This window comes from Pan troglodytes, chromosome 23 (assembly GCF_028858775.2).
Source record: "Pan troglodytes isolate AG18354 chromosome 23, NHGRI_mPanTro3-v2.0_pri, whole genome shotgun sequence".
NCBI classification, from domain to species: domain Eukaryota; kingdom Metazoa; phylum Chordata; class Mammalia; order Primates; family Hominidae; genus Pan; species Pan troglodytes.
This window is the reverse complement of record NC_086016.1, coordinates 37,587,329-37,600,784: the sequence shown is the minus strand read 5'-3', so window position 1 is coordinate 37,600,784 and position 13,456 is coordinate 37,587,329.

Here is a 13,456-nt window from a genome sequence, read left to right as displayed (position 1 = left end):
GCGAGCGGTGATCGTGCCACCCGCTCCAGCCTGGGTGACACAGGGAGACGGTGTCTTGGGGGAATAAAGAGGTTGGAAAGAGATACGAATGCTTCCATTTTCTAGCTTTTGAAACCCACATGGTTTGACTAGTGAAGCTGCACCTCCTACGATGTATCTGGTGCTGGACAGTGTTCAATGCAGGTTCGCACCCAACGTCCCCACCATAAAGCTGCAAGCTGAACAGGCAGAGATTACTTGCCCCACTTTACAGATAAGAAAACTGAGATGCACAGAGCAAAGTGACTTTGAAGGGGCCCCAAAGCCTCCCATAGTGAAGCTGGTGTGCAGATTCCAGTCTGGCTCAGCTCTGGGTCTGGGCTGTCTCCATTACTCAGGCTTCTAGTTTTTGTTTGTTTCTTTGTTTCCTTGTTTGTTTGTTTTTTGAGACTGAGTCTCACTCTGTCGCCCAGGCTGGAGTGCGGTGGTGTGATCTCGGCTCGCTGCAATCTCCACCTCCTGGGTTCAAGGATTCTCCTGCCTCAGCCTCCCAGGTAGCTGGAACTGCAGGCATGCACCATCATGCCTGGCTAAATTTTTTTTTTTTTTCTGTATTTTTAGTAGAGATGGGGTTTCACCATGTTAGTCAGGCTGGTCTCACACTCCTGACCTCAGGTGATCCACCCTCCTCGGCCTCCCGAAGTGCTGGGATTACAGGCATGAGGCACCGTGCCCAGCCAGGCTTCTAGTTTCGACTGGCTCACCAGGAGTTCAAGAGGAAAGCTCGTTCACTTTGTAGTTTAATAGAAATAAAAAATCATACCTACTATAGAAAACGTTTGAGATACATTCAGGGTTGGAAATGTGGTACATTTTGTTCCAGCTTTTATTTGGTACATGGTTGAGATCCAGGCCCTGTGAACAAAACAGCCAGGGCTGCATGTCAATTCCTTGTGCCCATAGAGAGCGGATGAGATGGATGAGTAATTCGGAAAAATGGGCAGCCCCTGAGCCCTGCCAGCTTTCCTCTGGGACACCTGAGGGTCTTTTTCAGCCTATTAACTATTTTAGAAATCCTAAGAATCATTTTTCTGTGGCTATTCCTCAAAGTGGATGTTGAGGAGTTAGGACAACTATCCAAACTGCTAAACTTGGCCTCTGAGCTCTACAAATTGGCACCTTTTTCCAACTAATCTTACATCCTATCATCCAAGTGCTGCTGAAACTCCAGCCAGGATCACGCATTCACTCTTTCAACATTTATTGAGCACCTACTATGTGCCAGGGACTGTCCTAGACGCTAGGGATAAAATGGTATCCCAGTGGTATCTTGATACCATCATGGTGTCTCTATGTTCATTGAGCTTATAATTTAGAGTGAGATATAGACATTAATCAAATAATCATGCATATAAATATAAAACTGCAAACTGTAGTCTGTGAAATGAAGGTAAACTCCAGAGTGAGATGATTGATTATTAGTGAGAAACTTGGCATACTTTGTGGGCGAGTAGGTCTGGGAAGGATCGTCTGAGGAAACCATGGCTCCTTCTGAGGCCTGACACCCAGTCTCATATCCCCACCCCACTCCCACCTGACCCTGATCAAATCCCCACTGCTGAGCCTTCCCTGCAGCTGGTATTTCTAGGTTTGTTTTTTTTTGTTTGTTTTATGTTTTTTGTTTTTTGTTTTTTCTGAGACGGAGTTTCGCTCTTGTCGCCCAGGCTGGAGTGCAATGGCAAGATCTTGGATCACTGCAACCTCCGCCTCCTGGGTTCAAGTGATTCTCCTACCTCAGCCTCCCGAGTAGCTGGGATTACAGACATGTGCCACCACGCCTGGCTATTTTTTGTATTTTTAGTAGAGACGGGGTTTCACCATGTTGGCCAGGATGGTCTCAATCTCCTGACCTCGTGATCGGCCCGCCTCAGCCTCCCGAAGCGCTGGGATTCCAGGCGTGAGCCACCGCACCCAGCCTGGAACTGGTATTTCTAACAGCCACATCTGACCACACACTCCCCTGCTTGGAAACTGCAAAGAGTTATAACATCTTCACATGGCCCGTAAAGCCAGGGACTTCCAGACAGGATGTATAGCCTATGCAAAACCTGGGAGTGTGACAGCTAGAGGGTGATCCCTGGGGAAGTTCCAGGAGGTGAGGCACCATCTCCAGAGAGGAGACATCCCTGCCCCCATGCCCACTCCATCACTTAAGTCCAAAGAAGCTATGTCTTGAGCATGCCTCTAATCCACCCACTGTAACTCACCTCCATGGTCATGGACTCAGTCCAGGCCTCCTCATACTGGGGCTGGGTCACTGAGACAGCCTGCTCCCTTCTCTCCCTGCCTCTGGCCTTGACCTTCTCCCTGCAGTGGCCAGAGCACTCTGGACCACACTGATGCCCTGTGTCCACATCACTCCCCCGCATTTGAAACCCTTTGGTGGCTCCCATCACTGCCTACCACACACTGGCCTGCATTCACAATCCTACACCCCTGGCTTTGGCTGCCCCTCTAGCCTCATCTTTGGAATCCTGACTTCCGCCATAGGAATACTCACAGCTTCCCCGTGTGCCACCATCTCGCTGAGGCCAAGCCTTTGCACTTGCTCTTCTCTTTTTGGGGATGCTCCTCTCTTTGCACCCACTCCCCTTCGGGACTCAGACCTGAGCACCCAGCCTGGGCCAGGTGCCTCCACCATTCTCCTGCAGCACCTGGGGACCTTCACAACATGTACCACAATGGCTTCTCATTGCCTGGATACATGTTGGTCTTTCTAACTGGACTGTGACCTGCAGAAGGGCAGGACTGTGGCCATTGCAACATTGGATGCAATGTAGTGGCCAAAAAGGGAAGCTCTGATGGAGGGTGGTGACTGATAGGTGGGTAAATGGGTGGATGGATCTATGCCCACCTGGGAAGAAGTGTCTGATCACAGGTAGGTGATCAGACAGATAATAGATGTGTGGCGGGAAGCTGGGGTAGTATGGGTTGGTGGTAGCCTGTGTGTGCTTAGATTTGAATCTTTTCTTTTCTTTCTTTTTTTTTTCTTTGAGACAGTCTCGCTCTGTTGCCAGGCTGGAGTGCAGTGGCACCATCTCAGCTCACTGCAACCTCCGCCTCCTGGGTTCAAGTGATTCTCCAGCGTCAGCCTCCTGAGTAGCTGAGATTACAGGCACATACCACTACACCCAGCTCACTTTTGTCTTTTTAGTAAAGACGGGGTTTCACCATGTTGGCCAGGATGGTCTCGATCTCCTGACCTCGTGAGGATTTGAATCTTAGTTCTCCCTCTTACTAATTATGTGACCTGAGGCAAGCTAGTTTACATCTCTATGCTTTAGTTTTTTTCATCTGCAAATGGAGATGATGATAATAATATCTTCCTTGTGTGGCTGCAAGGAGGATTAGATGGGTTGCTATCAGCATGGTAGATGGTGCCTGGCCCTTCATACACACTCCATAAGTATGAGCTATAGCGATAATGATGAAGGATGGAGGGACGGCAAGTAAACAGTTGGGTGGGCAGAGGGGTGATGAAAGGTGCATGGGCAGGTAGATGGAGGCACATGTAACTAGGGAGTTATGGCATTGGGGGCCTGCCCCTGAGGAACTTGGAGACAGCACTGGAAAGCCAGTGGAGGTGGTTATACAGACAGGGCCTAGGGCAGCCAGAGAGGACTGGGCCAGGATGGGGCCTCCCCAACGGAGAATAAGGCTGCCAAATTCAGCACAGGAGTAGCCAAAAGAGAAGAAAGTGCTGTGCTGGGTACGTTCATCCACAAATGTGCCAAGTAGTGGTTCTGGTACCCCTTCAAAAGGAGGCAGAGTGACTGGCCTGGTTGTGCAGCTGGGGAGGAGGAGAAGTGGGGTTCACATTCCAGTCTGTCTGCCTGCACAGCAGCTCCCCCTCTGCCACATCGCTGCCCATATGTGAGATGCCATCCATTGCTGGAGCACAGACTGGTCCAGCTGTGGTCCATAGAATGTGCCTTCTCCTCCTCCCAGGGATGTCCAGGGTGGGGAGGGGGGTGCTTCTGAGAGAGAGGGAAGAAGGGGACCATTTGTCTGTGGATTGGGGAGGAGGGTGACCTGATCTTCAATGAACAGAGTTTCTGAGCTGGAAGGGACTTGAGAGATGGTACAGGTGCCAGTGCAATGGAGAAGGTGAGGAAACCAGAGCTAGACCTTGGCAGAAAATACCTATAGTTGCATTGATTAGAACCTCCTGGGAAGATCCAATAGCTCCCTTCCATAGATAAGTTGTGTGGGGGTAGGATCGGGTATTGGCTGATTGGACTGGGCCAGCTGAGAGGGGAAAACAGCCAACTTCTCAATAAAGAGGGTGGAAAGGAAGCTGAGCGGGAAACAGGTGGTCTGGTTCTCCCCACTCCCTCACCCCGATCTGCCACTAATGTGCAAGGCTGTGGGCAAAGAGGAAAGAACTTACCTTCTGGGGAGACCTGGCGCATGTGAGACACTGTCCATGCTCTTTCCCTGATGCAATCTCACTTTACCCCCACAGCAACCTTCATGATTGGCCCCATTTTACAGATGGGAAAACTGAGGCTAAGAGAAACAAATGACTTGCCCAAGGTTCCACTGCCAGGAAGTTGAAGAACTGCATCCAAACCCAGATGGGTCTCCAAAGTTGGTGCTATGCTATACACTCAGCATGTCCCTCCCCTTTTCTGAGTCTCAGTTTCCCTGTCCATACAATAACAAGGTTTTTGATGAAACGACCTCTAAGGCTTCATCCTAGGCTGGAGTGTGCTCCTAGAGCCAACTGCACCAGCTCTTTAGTTCTAGGAGCAAGAGCAGAACACCTGCCCTGTGCCCTGTGCCGAGGATGGGAAGATCAAAAAGACCTGGTCCCTGATCTCAAAGAGGGTGCAGTCCGTAGGGGACAGACAGTTACAGGGATGGTCCCAGTACCACGCTGTGAGTACATGCTGAGTCTTCCCAGGGACCTAGCCCAGGACTCTCAAGAAGACAATGAAGAATGCGTGCGTACTGCAGCTCCTGAGCCCCAGGAGTGGTTAACCCTCACACGTGCACCATCCTGCTCCACCCACATCGCCCTTTCACTCAGCCCCATGAGTTAGCTGAGGTGGAATCCTTCACCAGCCTCATCTTCTAGATGAGGACAAAACTGGGGCTCAGAGCAGCTTAGTAGCTGATCCAAGGTCACAGAGCTTTGGAGGAACAGAGGAATATAAGCCTATTGATTGCCTGGCCTCCTTCCACGTAACCTCCCCTCCAAATCACCTGAAACTCAGAGAAGATCTGGAAACACACAATACTCGAAACCCTGTGAGTCAAGGCTGGCAGACTCCACAACAGGGTAGACTCAAAAGACCTCCTGGAGGAGGTGGGGACTCCTGCTGGTTCCTAAAAATGGTGTGACAATTGGCTAGAGCAGAGCAGGTTCCCTGGCAAAGGAATTGCAAGTACAAAGACCCAGGGGCCAGAGTGAGCTTTTGAGCAGTGCTGGGAGCAGAGAATACACCTGGAGCAGGGAGCACACCAGACACAGGGAGCACACCTGGGGGAGGGAGCACACCTGAGGCAGGGAACACACCTGGGGTAGGGAGCACACCTGAGACAAGGAGCACACCTGGGGGAGGGAGTACACCTGGGGGAGGGGGCACACCTGAGGCAGGGAGCACATCTGGGGGAGGGAGCACACCTGGGACAGGGAGCACACCTGAGGCAGGGAGCACACCTGGGGCAGGGAGCATTCTAGGACAGGGAGTACACTTGAGGCAGGGAGCATACCTGAGACTGGGAGCACACTAGGACAGGGAGCACACCTGGGGCAGGGAGCACACTAGGACAAGGAGCACACTTGAGACAGGGAGCACATCCGGGGCAGAGAGCACATCCAGGGCAGGGAGCACATCGGGGCAGGGGACACATCCGGGGCAGGGAGCACATCCGGGGCAGGGAGCACATCGGGGCAGGGAGCACATCCGGGGCAGGGAGCACATCCGGGGCAGGGAGCACATCCGGGGCAGGGGACACATCCGGGGCAGGGAGCACATCCAGGGCAGGGAGCACATCGGGGCAGGGAGCACATCCGGGGCAGGGAGCACATCCGGGGCAGGGAGCACATCCGGGGCAGGGGACACATCCGGGGCAGGGAGCACATCTGGGACAGGGAGCACATCTGGGGCAGGGGGCACGCTAGGACAGGGAGTACACTTGAGACAGGGAGCACAGCGGGGAAGGGGGAGAAGAGAACACACCTGGGGCAGAGATGACACCTGAAGCAGGCACAGAGTATGTCTGGAGCAGGGAAGGGTGAGGGGCTGGGGATAGGGGTGCAGGGCACCTGGCTTGCCCAGGGACTTGAAAGCCAGGCTGGATTTCTAGAATATGGGAGCTGGGGGGGAGATGCAAAGGAGGGTATGGGGGGTGTACCAGGACTTTCCCTCCACTGAGTCTGGGACAGGATTTGGCAGACCTTGCTGTTTGACCTGAACGGTCACTTTTCCTTTCTGAGCTCACTCTCTCCTCAGAGGATCAGAGTTTCCAAGAGTCATGAAGTTCTGACATTTATGACTCCGAATTGGAACGACCTTTTTTTTTTTTTTTTTTTTTCCAGACGGAGTTTCACTCTAGTTACCCAGGCTGGAGTGCAGTGGTGCAGTCTCGGTTCACTGCAACCTCCGCCTCCCGGGTTCAAGCGATTATCCTGCCTCAGCCTCCCAAGTAGCTGGGATTACAGGCATGCACCACCACACCTGGCTAATTTTGTATTTTTAATAGAGATGGGCTTTCTCCATGTTGGTCAGGCTGGTCTCGAACTCCGCCCTGAGGTGATCCCCCCGCCTCGGCCTCCCAAAGTGCTAGGATTACAGGGGTGAACCACCACACCTGGCCTGCAATGATCTTTCTAAATCAGAAGAAGACTGAGAAGCTTGTGGGTACCCAACCTGGGCTGAATGAGCATGAGGCAGGCAGAGGACCTGGTGTGGGGGCAACAGGGCCCTGGCTAGACAGCCTGAGGCCTTGGGACCCCTGGGAAAGGAGGGGACAGCAGGTGTGCTGGGGGATGGAGGGGACACACTCTGGACGTAGCTGTTCCAGGCTGATGGACCCTCTGCACCCAGGGGGAATTGAAATCTGGAATGGCACCCCCCCACCCTGGAGAAGTCCATCTCTCCCATGCCTGGGTTCACTCCCTGCCCATCCTCCTGGCCCAGAGTCAACGTGTTTTCTTTCCCCTTCCGTGAATACCTCCTTCCCAGCCCCTCTGGCCCTGCCTAGCCCTGACAGCTAAATCTCACCCCCAATCCTCCTGTTTCTAAGAGGCCCCTGAAAAGGGGGAATAGAACGCCCAGAATCAATGTGTTTTCTTTCCCCTTCCGTGAATACCTCCTTCCCAGCCCCTCTGGCCCTGCCTAGCCCTGACAGCTAAATCTCACCCCCAATCCTCCTGTTTCTAAGAGGCCCCTGAAAAGGGGGAATAGAACACCCATCCGTGTATTCATTCCCTCTGAAAATGCTCAGGAACCACTCGCCCTGGGGCTGCTCCAGGCTCCCAGACTGCTCAGAAAAAATCGGCAGGACCCTGGCCTCCCTGCAGCAGAGATGGGTGATAAATGCAATGGAGAAGAGGCGATAGGCGACCTGGAAGACAGGACAGAGCAGACGGCGGGGGGAGCAGGGCCGCTGCAACCTTAACCAGGCCTTGCCGAGACAGCGATGTCTGAGCCAAGGCTTGAAGGATATTTTTCGGGCTGGCTCTGAGTAGCAGTCATTTACTCAAGGCTCACTGTCATCCTGGGAAGCAGCTATTGTACAGAGGAGGAAACTGAGTCTCAGAGGGGGATGACATAGCCCAAGCTGAAGTGGAATGCAAGTCCATGGTTCTGAACACACACAGGGAAACACAGGGGTCGGGGCTGGAGTGAGGATGCCAGAACCCGAGTGCCTGAGCTGAATCTTGCCTTGGCCACATCTGAGCAGAGCCTCAGGTGGGCTACTTATCACCTGGGCCTCAGTTTCTCCACCCATAAAGTGCGAGGCGTGGCAGAGCCTTACTCATAGCGTAGTTGAGAAGATTGGATAATGCAATGCACATGAAGTGCCTTCACAGCACCTGGCACCAAGCAAGGGCTCCAGAAGAATGGCAGGTCCTTGTCCCCATTATCACTATTTCCACAGCACCTCATCTGCCTGACCCACACCCTAGAGCCTCCCAGTAGGGTGCCTGGCTGTGGCCTGGTCCAGCTGACAGAGCCTGTGTTGAGGGGCTGGCTGGGGGACAGCCACTGTGGTTGATGGGCCCGTTCCCCTAGGCTCCATCTTTCCTCCTCTGCTCTCTCGCTTCTTTCTCACAGGCTGATGAAATATGGACGAGCTGGCAGTGGTCCTGCTGCCAGCAGGCACCTGGCCCTTAGGGAGGGTGATGGATAGCCCTGATTACACCGGCCTGGTGGTGGAGGGTGGAGATGGAAGCAGGGAGGGAGGGCAGCCGCAGTCGATGCTTCTCAGAGCCCCGCCCCACCTCCTTCCAGGCTCCTCCAGCTGGCCTTGTCTGGCATCACCTGCCCTCCCAGGTACTGCCAGGGGTTCCAGCCCAAAGGAGATGTTGCCTGTGACACTCCTCAGTGCCTCACAGCAGTCCATGGGGTAGAAGGGGCAGGAGTCTGTTTCCAGATGACAGACAGATGGACATGAACCCTTAAGAGGGACGTGAGCCCTGCAGAGCCATTGGCTGTGTTGGGACCAGAAGATTTCCATTCCCCAGTGCAGTCAGTGCTCATTCCCTGCCTGTCAAAGCCTGTCAACTCTCAGGGGTACTGGCAATGACTTGGGATGCAACATAGCTTGGAGGATCTGAGTTCTACCTCTGGAGTCAGAGAGTCTGAGTTTGAATCCCAGCTCTGCCATTCTGGCGCCCTTGGGAAAATTAGCTAACCTCTCTCTGAGGCTCAGTTTCCCCATCTGTTAAATGGAAATGATGATCCTAGCCTACTCCTGTGAAGTGGGAGAAGCCCACCTCCCAGATCTCTGCCTGAGGCTGAGTCAGGTCTCTGAAGGATTCAGGTCATCCTCACCCACCTCTCTTTCCTCTCTCCTTCTTCCTGGAGTGCCTTTCCCCCCTCTGCACCTGGTGAGCCCTGGGCTCCTGTTCAAATATCACCTCTGCTGGGAAGCTTTCCCCGCCCACCACGTTTCTCTATGGGGCTGGTCACTCCCAGTTTGGAAACACCACTAGGTCTCAGCCATCTCTGCACCACAGTCCAGGCCCACTGTGCAGCAGTCGCTGGCTTGTCTGCTTCTCCCTCACAGTGGGCCCCTGAAGAGCAAGAATCCAACTCGGTCCTCCTCCTGGAGCCGCAGTGCTGGGCAGAGTGGCTGAGCAGAGCTGGGGCTCACTTGTGATGAAGAAGCAGCTTCCATGGAGGAAGCCAGGCTTTATACCTCCCACAGGTGTGGGACTTTCCTCAGGAGACTGGACATTGCGAATTGCTTTTCACAACCTTGAGGACAGAGCAGTAATGGGGAACTCTCAGGACATATGACACAATGTGAAGAAGAGATGATTAGGCCGGCAGAGGCTCTAGGAGCCCCCTAAATCCCATCCCGCCAGCAGCTGCCTGTGTCCCCCAGGCATCAACCCTTCCGCCCTCGCCCAGTGTCCTTTACTTTCCACCATGCACATATTCCTTATTTTATTTTTGAGCCAGAGTCTCACTCTGTCGCCCAGGCTGCAGTGGTGCGATCTTGGTTCACTGCAACCTCTGCTTCCCAGGTTCAAGTGATTCTCCTGCCACAGCCTCCCGAGTAGCTGGGATTACAGGCGCCCGCCACCACATCTGGCTAATCTTTTGTATTTTTAGTAGAGTCGGGGTTTCACCATGTTGGCCAGGCTGGTCTCGAACTCCTGACCTCAAGTGACCTGCCCACTTCAGCCTCCCAAAGTGCTAGAATTACAGGTGTGAGCCAATGCACCCAGCCCCTCACTTTATTTTTGCTAGACTGCTATGAGGGACCTCTCTGTGCTGAACTTACCTGCCTCAGGGCCTTTGCACAGGCCCTTTCTTTTTCCTGGGATGCCCTTGTCTCAACTCTTTGCCTGGGCTATGTCTACTCATCCTGAGTCTTCACTGAAATATCACTTCCTCAGAGATGTCCTTCCTAGCTTTTTGGACTAGGTTGAACCTCCTCTCTGCTCCTCCAGCACCCCAAGATTTTTTCCATAGCACTTATCACAGTTTGCAATTACACATTTTATTTATCTCATTGTTGGCATCTTGACAGAACTGCAGCCAAGAGCATGGCCTTTGCAGTCAGATGGCCTGGATTACAGAGGTTTTGCCTGGCAGGAGCTGTGTGGCCCCGGCCCCATTATATCCTCTCTCCATGCTGCAGTTTCCTTATCTGTAAAATGGGTCAATAGATGTACCCACTCGAGGCACCGCTGTGAGAGTTAAATGGGCTTATACCGTAAAGCACCTAGAAAAGTGCACAGCCTCTAGTGGGAGGTTTTTTTTTTTTTGTTTTGTTTTTTTGAGATGGAGTCTCACTCTGTCGCCCAGGCAGGAGTGCGGTGGCATGATCTCGGCTCACTGCAACCTCCACCTCCCGGGTTCAAGTGGTTCTCCTGCCTCAGCTTCCCAAGTAGCTGGGACTACAGGCACGTGCCACCACACCTGGCTAATTTTTTGTATTTTTAGTAGAGATGGGGTTTCACCGAGTTAGCCAGGATAGTCTCAATCTTCTGAACTCATGATCTGCCTGCCTTGGCCTCCCAAAGTGCTGGGATTACAGGCGTGAGCCACTGCTCTGGGCAATGGGAGCTTTATATATGTCCATTTGGATTGTTACTGTCTGTCTCCTGCCTGGGGAAGCCCCATGGGGCAGGCACTGGGCCAGTTGTGTTCACCAACTTATCCCTGACCCCTATCTTGGCACATGGCAGGAACCCAACAGTTACTGAATGAATGAATGAATCTATGAGTGGTGTAGTTAAGTACTTCCTCTAGTTTTCAGTTTTAGAATGTTTTATAATTTTAAGGGATTTTGTGGACTCCCACAGGATACTGGTTTCACTTCAAGCCTTCATTAATGGAGAAGAATAATATCATCAGGTCCCTGGGAGTTTGTGGATGAGTTTAATTACCTTTTTACTATTAGTCTCAATAGTCTTGATAGAGGCTTGAAAAAGAGTCTCCTGGAGGAGACTTGAGGATGACAGGCATATTCCTGCCAAGTTTAGAGCCTCTGGTTGGCACACACGTGGCTTCACTGGGAAAGTAGGAGTCTCGGGGTGCACACATTGGGTTTGAGGTGCCTGCGGGACATTTGGGGAGGGGTATCAAGGAGGCAGCTGGAAGCCAGGAGGGCTGGCACTAGGAATGTGGAGAGCATCAGCTCAGATATGGATTTAAAGACATGCCATCACCAAGGAAGAGAGTGTGGAGGTAAGGAGGGGAGAGGGCAATGGAGAAGGCGCCTGGGTTGGTACCACTGAAACTTCAACTCTCAGAGCGGCCAGAAGCGGTGGCCCTGGAGAGACAGACGAGTGACCCACGCAGCAGGAAGAAAACCAGGGGACTAGAGTGCCACCAAGTCAGGGTTCAGGGTCTGAGGACGGAAGGAGGAATTATCTGTGTAGTGCCGCCTCAACAGCTCTGCTAGAATTCAGCAACAGGAGGGTGGGCAGTGACTCCACCAAACAATATTAGCCACACAGGCACGGGTTGGAGACGGAATTGGAGGGAAAGAAATGGGGTCATTTGGCCGGCACAATGGCTCACGCCTGTAATCCCAACACTTTGGGAGGCTGAGGCAGGCGGATCACCTGAGGTCGGGAGTTCAAGACCAGCCTGACCAACATGGAGAAACCCCGTCTCTACTAAAAATACAAAATTAGCCAGGTGTGGTAGTGCATGCCTGTAATCCCAGCTACTTGGGAGGCTGAAGCAGGAGAAACACTTGAACCCTGGAGGCGGAGGTTGCAGTGAGCCAAGGTCATGCCACTGCACTCCAGCCTGGGCAACAAGAACAAAACTCCATCTCAAAAAAAAGAGAAAGAAAAGAAAAGAAATAGGGTCATTGAGCTGCTGAGCAGTTCTGCTGAAAAAATGGGCAGTCTTTGGATGACCAGGAGGTCTGTCTTTCTCTATCTCTCTGTCCATCTCTGCCTCTCTGTCTCTTTGAGTGTCTCTCTCCAGTTGGGGGAGGTCGGATCTCCTCTGTGCGCTCATGGGAACGATCCCATGAAAGAGGAGAGGTGGAGGATGCAGGAACCAGAGGCTGATGCCTTTGGAAGGCAGATGGGAGGAACTGCCCTCCTATACTGGCCCAGGCTGTTTTGGGTGCAGCAGTGGTACACAGCTGCCCTTGAAATGGGAGGGTGAATTAAGAGGATCAATGCCTGTGAAGGACCTAGCCCTGTGCTGGCATGTAGAAGATTCCCAATTAGCATCTATTCTCTTCCTTCTGCTGCCTGGGAGGCTTGGGAGTGGCTTCTCACTGGGAACTCACAGTTGCTTCACGGCTCCAGGCCTCCCGTTGGGCCCAGGGAGATGAAGGCAAGGAATGAGACCGCAGCATGCTGGCCGCCCCTGTTTACTCTGGGCCTCTCTCTCCTCCCATCCATTTTGTTACCCATAGAGCAGCAACCCCACATCAGTCACTGCCGGGCCCGCTCCCCGTGGGGCAGCGCTGGTTGGAGTCTGGTTGGAACCTCCATGATGCTGACGTCCCCACCATAACATTGTTATGAAACTTGATGCGACTGCCAGCAGCCAGTTCCAGGATGGGCGGCCGGGCCTGCAGGCAGAGGGACAGGGCCAAGGGAACAAAGACCTCCAAAGAAGCAGATAAATTATAATTAAAGCAAGTCTAAAGGCAGATCAGAAGAAGGACCTTGCTGGCGCTCCAAAACTCAGGGCAGCATCATGGGCTGTCAGAATCGCAGAGAATCCGAGTGTCTTAGAAGCGCAGAGTCGGCTCTGAGTCATAGATTCTTACAGAAATAGGTTCTGACAGTGCTACAAGTCACTATTCTTCAAATCACAGAGCCTTGGATCTCTAAGGGATGTGAAGAGACGGTGTGGTCTAAGGGCTAAGAAAGGTGAGGGGGGCCAGGCACGGTGGCTCATGCCTGTAAATCCCAGAACTTTGGGAGGCCAAGGTGGGCAGATCACTTGAGGTCAGGAGTTCGAGACCAGCCTGGCCAACATGGCCAAACCCCGTCTCTACTAAAAATGTAAAAATTAGTCGGGCATGGTGGCGGGCACCTGTAGTCTCAGCTACTCAGGAGGCTGAGGCAGAATTGCTTGAACCCAGGAGGTGGACGTTGCAGTGAGCTGAGATCGCACCATTGCACTCCAGCCTGGGTGACAAGAGCGAGACTCCATCTCAAAAAAAAATAAAAAAATAAAAAATAAAGGTGAGCAGGGTACTTCCATGCCTGGATTCAATCCTGTCTTTGCCACAGATGAGCTGTGTGACC